General features: G+C 46.6%; 1 pseudogene; it reads left to right on the top strand.

Moving 5' to 3' along the window:
* Positions 1-389: 389 nt before the first annotated feature.
* Positions 390-1024, top strand: LOC127217718 (sex-determining region Y protein-like; annotated as a pseudogene).
* The last annotated feature ends 6214 nt before the right edge of the window (positions 1025-7238 follow it).

A 7238-nucleotide genomic window follows, 5' to 3' on the forward strand; every position in this document is an offset into this window, starting at 1 on the left:
TGCATTTTTACAAGTGTAGAAACACCGCATCTAACAGTCACTAAATTAGAGTGGTTTTGGTTGACATTGCATAGGTCTACATGGTTCTGGCATGGTTATTACTTTGGGGCTGGGCTAAGGGAGGTGCTGGAGGAGGAGAGATGAATATTTTGCTACAAACTTTAAGTAACAAATTTTTGTAACAAACACATTTTGTGGAGAAGCTTTAGCTCTTACATGTCAAGTTTTGTTCTGTTCCCCTGTACCTAGTCTCTCTCTCTCTCTCTCTGGTGTGTGTATGTGGGTGGCTGGGTGGGTGGGTGTGGGTGTGTGTTTGTCTCTATCCCTACAGCCCTCCTACACTCCAAACCTCTCTGTCTTAATCTTGGTTACAACATAATTCATCAACCATGTTCAGCATATAGAATCCTGAATGTTACAGTCAAGCTTTACAGCCACAGGGTGTCTTCACCTCTGGAGAAAAGAGGTGCTTTGGGACTGGTGGCAGTCAATTAGAGGGGATGGAGGGCCACATCAAGCGTCCCATGAATGCATTTATGGTATGGTCTAGGACTCAGAGGCATAAGTTAGCCCTGGAGAATCCAAGCATGGAAAATGCAGAAATCAGTAAGCAACTGGGATACCAGTGGAAATCACTTACAGAAGCTGAAAAAAGGCCATTTTTCCAAGAAGCACAGAGACTGAAGACCTTACACAGAGAGAAATACCCAGACTATAAGTACAGGCCTCTCCGGAGAGCTAAAGTACCACAGAGGAGTGACACTTTGCTGCCTGCAGATGCCTCTTCAAAGCTTCACAACCAGCTGCAAGGGGACAAGAACCTGTGCCCATTCACATACAGAGAGGACAGGCCTAGGACTGCACACTTGCCCTCCAGGATCCAGCTAAGCTATTTGCAGCATGTGGACGTCCCCACTGAGTACTCAGTCCAGCAGCAGCAGCAGCAGCAGCAGCAGCAGCAGCAGCAGCAGCAGCAGCACGTACTTTACCAACAACAGACATCACCGGTGACCACACAACTTAGCAGGATCACATCAATAAAACAGTGTGGCAGTGCAATGGCAGTGGCTTCTGTTGGGATGTACGTCAATATTCCCTCTTGCTATAATTTGCAGCCTCAGATTTCTCACCTTTACTGATTACCCTTCTCCTGTAATAAAGACCATGCTCATTTTGTTTGGATTCCAAAATGAGGTGGGTAAAGATGATTCGTGTATAAGAAAGGAGAATACTTGGAAGGGATTTTACCCAATTTTAAGGTTGTTTAATAGATACCTGTTGCATCACTGTGGAAAGTATTGTTTATCTGTAACTCTTCAATGTTCATCTATAAGAAAAGCACAGAGCTTAATGGTGTGGAAAAAACAGCCTGTGCTTCTTTGAAAATGCAAAACATCTTTTTCTTTCAGGGTCCCTGTAGAAACCTGAGATTTCCTTCTTTTCATCATCTTACTCCACACCTATGGAGTATGCTTTGAACTCTTTAGAACATCTTTTGGCAAAATAAAGCCTGCTTTTCTCTTAAATATTGTCTGTCTTTAAATATCTAGCTGTTTCATTAGAATAAAAGGTTTTCTACAAAAGTATTACAGACCAAAGCTACATAGCATCAGTTGACCCTTCAATCTGAACTGGAGAAATATCACAAAGTCCTACTCCAAGGCGAAGAATTACAAGACTTTAACATCTCCTGAGAGAAGGTGAATTAGTACTTTGTTGGGAGGAATATCTGACTAATGATCTCATACTCAGTGCTCAGCTCTAAAAACAAAAGAATTTCAGGTAAGATTGAACTGACCTTTCAGGCTGAACGTATATATATAGAGTATGGGGAATTATCGAGACCATGCGTTAGGTCCAGGCCAAAGGGACTCAGGAATTAGCATGACTAGGCTCGCTTTGGCCACTAATAAAACAACCTGTGAATTAATATGGAAAACAAACACACTCAAATAAATTCTTGCCTGAGTTTATACTAAACATCATGTATCGATATTCTTCAGTACATACTCAGAACAGGTCATTGCAAACAGAGATAAAGGGAGAGGGTGAGATGGCTCAGGTGTAGAGGCACTTGCTGTCAAGCCTAACAATTTGAGTTTAATGCTAAGGAACTTTACTCTCACTCTCTCTATATACACATACGCATACATACATACATACATACATACATACATACATATATATATATGTATGTGTATATAAATATATAAAAAATATGAATGTATACATGTTTATAATGTGTGAAGAGGTATCACTGTGATTGGTTTAATACAGATCTGAATAGTCAAAAATAAAGGAATTCTGGGCAGAGTAAGGAACTCAGGTGCTTAGGAGACACCAACCAGTAAGACACTGAGGAAGTCAGACATATATTTCAGAGGAGAGGTAACTGAGGCATGTGATATAATAATAATTCCAGGTTAATTTAAGGTATAAGAGCTAGTTGGGAAAAAGCTTAGCCAAGGCCCGGGTTTCATGATTAATTATGAGTCTCTGTGTCAATTTGTGGGAGATGGTGACACAAAGGATAGTGGATTACACCTGTGTCTCCTGTTTCATCTGTGTGAGTTCATATAAACTCTGCTCACTTGATTTGGAGGGTCTTTTTCTCCTGGTGTCCTCCATCCCCTCAGGCTCTTGCCTGCATTGCTGCCTCTTCTCACAAGGGGTTCCATGGATGGGATGGAGAAGACTACTCACAGCTGAGGGATCCAAGAACAAACATAAACCACACTCTGTCTGTCTGTCTGTCTGTCTGTGTGTCTGTCTGTCTGTCTGTCTGTCTGTCTTTCTGCCTAACTGCCTGCCTGCCTGTCCCCCCTCTCCCTCTCACTCTCTCTCTCTCTCACTCTCTCTCTCTCTTTCTGTCTCTCTCTCTCTCTCTCTCTCTGACTACACAATGTCTCACTGTATGCAATTGATCCCATCTGCAAAGCATTCCTGGGTCAGCCCAGGGGAACAGAAATCCAAGAACCATGAGTGAACCCTGAGGTGGGGACTTCTAATGTCCTCTGAGAGGTGGAACCTCCAAGAACAGGATTTTTAGGGGCAGAGTATGGACTGAGGTGACTCAGGACAGGGCCCAATCTTGGCACCTTGAGGGAAGGGTTTGGAGCAGGGCTACAAACGCACATGTCCTCTGAACACTGAGGTCCCTATGTTCACTGACCTCTGATGTCACCCTGTCCTCTGATGGGTCTTGTCTACAAGTCCAGTGACCTCTGATGTCCACTGTCTTCCCATGTTACCGTGTCCATGGGCTTCTGTCCATGTCCCCTGACCTCTCATACCCCTCTGTAACTTACCTCTGATATCTACCAACGCTGGAGTTCTGTGTCTTCTCATGCTTCACACTTTGGACACTTTTTGTGCTGACCTGAGCCCTAGAACTCGAGTATGTCTGTGGGGCTCTCTCGTAACCACAGCCCCGGGTCCTCATCTGGCCTCCAGAGACATGAAGAATGATACAATTAGAAGAACACTTACAGTCCCAGGTTCAGGAACACTCACCCTTGGTATCCACCTCATTATTGCCAGGCTAGGGATGGCCACCACCCAGTGCCAAGTAAATGCCAGGTGCTGATGTGTCATGTGATAAACTTCTCAGTCCCTCCATGCCTCAGGAGAGCCTCAGCGGGCACAGGACCCTGAAGAGTTCTTGGTGCTAAGGGTCCAGCATGACAAGACTCAGGACACATGCATGTCTGTCCCACAGAGTGCCTTCCTCCAGCCCTCCAGAATACCCTGTCCTCATGGACAGAGTAAGGACCGAAGACTGGTTCTTGCTTGGGAACCTGTCCTGTGTGGTTGAGCCTCAGGTCTGCAAATTGAAGAAGATTGCCAGAGGACAGCCACCCTTTTTGCACAAAGCATCTGTCGTGTGCTCCCATATGGCAGTGGCTCAGCTGCTGGCCATGGTCACAGGCCACCTGCCTGGGCTCTCTGAAGTCCCATAACCTTACACACTGTCTGTACCTCTGCCAGGGCAGTGCTGGATATTTTGTCTCAGCGCACACTTTTTGAGGTCATCTTTACAACTTTCGATAAGCTGACCAGAGAACATGGACGACTGCCAAGTTGTGTCTAAGTACAGCTGTCTACTCCATTGACGGGGTGCTTCAGTTCATCCAGAAACCTTGTCCCACACTGAACCTTCCCTTACACTACTGACAGACATACTGTCCCAGGAGCACAGCCAGGATGGGTTATTCCTGTGCCACAGGCCATTGGTGCCAAGGGATAAAGTTCTGTCCTACCCCCTTCGTCTCAAGCCTCCGCTCCTAAGGCTACTCAGGGAGGAAAGTTCCTCACATGGCCACCCCCCATAAGCATTGGGGCTGGTGAAACAAACTCAGGAAGATGAAACAGAAAGATTGCTGTAAATATGAGACTAGCCTGGGCTACACAGTGAGCCCTCGTTTCAGAGTAGACAGACAGACAGACAGGCAGACAGATTCAAGGAAAGAGAGACAGCGGAGAGTGAGATCAGAGATAGGAAGGTAGAAAAAAGATCCATGGATGGATAAAACAGAGATTATAGAAAGATCATAGGTAGGTAGACCCCTGGCCTCTCCAGTGTAAAGCTTTCTTTCAATCTATGTGTATATTGAGAGTTCTATCTCATGCTAAAGTGAGGGCTTCAGTGAGCACTCTAAGCTCTGATTTCTGAGAAGTAGAGTCTGGTGGTAGAGTGCCAGATTGTTCAAACTGGTGAGGGCAGACTCAGACTCATAGCCTGCATGCCAGGAGCCAGCACTGTTGAGAGATGAACTTCCAGCTACAAGCCTTGCAGAGACAGAGGAAACAGCAAGTAGTGGATTTCAGTAGGTAAAGGTTTCAAGTGACTCCAGGCAGGAATGGATGAGCATACTGGCCTTGGCAAGGGGTGTGGCAGGGTAACATGGAGGGCGGGAAAGAAAAGAGATGTGGGGGTTGTCTACTAAGATGGTGTTCAAAAGATGAAGCTCAGCAGGATCCAGAGTGGCTGGATCCTCAGCCATTGTGGTGAGAAGACGGGTCAGGCTATGGCATCCCACAATGCCATTGTCAGATTTCAAGGGTATTGACAGTGGCAAACCCCATCTTGACATCTTTCACTCGGGGTCAGATACCCTGTAGGAAGGAGTGGCTCCTTCCTATCCAGGAAGACAGAGAGGACTGTGTGAAGTACTAGAGAACACAGGAGGACCTGAAGCTTCCCAGAGGCCTGCCTTTGGGATCCCTCATGAGCCCCTCCCTCCTTCTCTTAAGCACCAGGACCTAAGAAATGTTTTTTGTTTTGTTTTGTTTTATTCCTCATCTTAACCTTGTCCTCTGTTCTTCCAATATCTTTCCAGGTGGAAATGGAACCAGAGAGTTCCAGACACCCTGGACTGCGATTAAACAACCAGCAACCCCAGGACTTGGCAGCACTTAGCTTTCTCGGGTCCCCCAGGGATGGTCAGGGCCCCGGACCCAGGTCAGCAGGAATGCCTCATGATAACGCAAAGTCCTTATCCCCTGACTGCCATGCACAACTCCTCACTGTTTAAATAAGTAAAGGATTGGTGCATTATGCTCCCTGCTCCTGTCACCTGGCACAATGCACTCAGGCAGTCCTCTGGTCAGCCCAGGGTTCCATGAGTACCAGTCTGCACACAGGTGGGGCAATCCCTTTAAAAGAAAGACCTCTGCCCACTTAAGCTCTCTTTCTAGCTCCTGTCCCTCTGCTCTCTTCTCTTTCTGCTTTTCCAGCTCTCTTCCTGCTCTCTCTTCTCACTGTTCCCCTGGGGCAGACAGGGCGTTTCCTATCTCCTTCTTACCTTCTGTCCTCTCTCTATCTCTGTATCTCTTTACCTCTTTTCTCTCTCCTTCCCCCTCCCCTCCAGTTTCTAATAAAACTTCACTTCTCACTTAATCTCTGTGTGCCTGGCACTTTTGTCCCCTGACTCAGTCACCCTCACCCATCATGGAACCTGCCATGGTCCCCATGCAGTGTCTCATCCTAACAGATCTACATGTTGTAAGACTGTCTCCTTCCAGCCCCAGGGCATAAGCAATCTGTCTCAACCTCCACCACATTCTGTACTTCCAACAGGTGCAGGAAAGTATCTTCTCCAGGTGCCACTTCAACTTGCCTCCTTGTCTGGGGAGCATAGCAATACTAACTCTGTTGCATCATGGCATTAGGTTTCCACTGAGAGCTTTGGTGTGTGGGATGCCAGCCAGGCAGGCAGCCCTTCATTCCCATGCAATGGGAAGAGTTTTCTACTTTGTCTCTCCCAGACAGCAGCAGCTTCAGTGTCAGCATTTGGGTACCTCCCAAGTCTCCATCCCTAGCCATGCACAGGCTGGGGATCCCTGACTTCCCATGTATCCTTCCCTCTGTGGCAGGCGAGTGTAAGCTCATCCTGCCCAGACTATGAGGGAACATGTGGAGTTGGTCTTTAGGGCTTCCCTGTGGACTATGTGAGGGTCCAGGACACAGTGGACAGGGACAACCTCGAACCTATGGCTTGTGTTTCTGTCCCAATGACAACCCTCCTGTAGTGAAAGGTTATTTATGCTCTTTATTGGGATCTTAGGAGAGATGTGTCGATCATTACATGGTGACTGGGTTTTGCATCCTCCCTCTCCTGAATGATCACAGCAACCCCCTGAGCAGATGGAGAAAGTCCTATTCTCAGGGTCTCAGGAGCCACCCCAGTGTTGCAGCTTTCCTGGCTGCCTCTCAACAGGTTTCTTCCTACCAAATCTGTGCACAGGAAAGCAGAGTTGTGTTTGCATGAATGTGTCCTGGCTCACAGTGGAACCTGGCAGTCACGGCCTCCCACATCCTTTACTCGGTTGGGCGGAAGTTACATGTAGACCTTCCTCATGGAAATGCCCCTTTCTTAAACTTGGTTTACTTCCCCAAATCCTCTCTGTTCCAATTTTCATGCTTATGGACTACCACTTCAACAGAGTACATCTTTCTCTTTCCACATAATAATCTCCCAGGATTTTCTTTCCCAACCTCACAGTACTTTGATGTCAGTGTTTACCATTACTAATATTTAGGGAATTCTTTACTAACATGGCATTTGAACTACCTCTGAAGATGTTTGACTAAGGTTGACAGAATCAGAATATGGGGGTCTGGTTCAGTGGGTTAGAAAACTTAGACTTTATTGAATGGAGTTTTCCTTATCTTTCTAACAAGTAGGTGCTGATGTCTGAAAGCCAGGTTTGCCAAGCCAGCTAATAAGGAGAGCACT

Source organism: Phodopus roborovskii, unplaced genomic scaffold (assembly GCF_943737965.1).
Source record: "Phodopus roborovskii unplaced genomic scaffold, PHOROB, whole genome shotgun sequence".
NCBI lineage: Eukaryota > Metazoa > Chordata > Mammalia > Rodentia > Cricetidae > Phodopus > Phodopus roborovskii.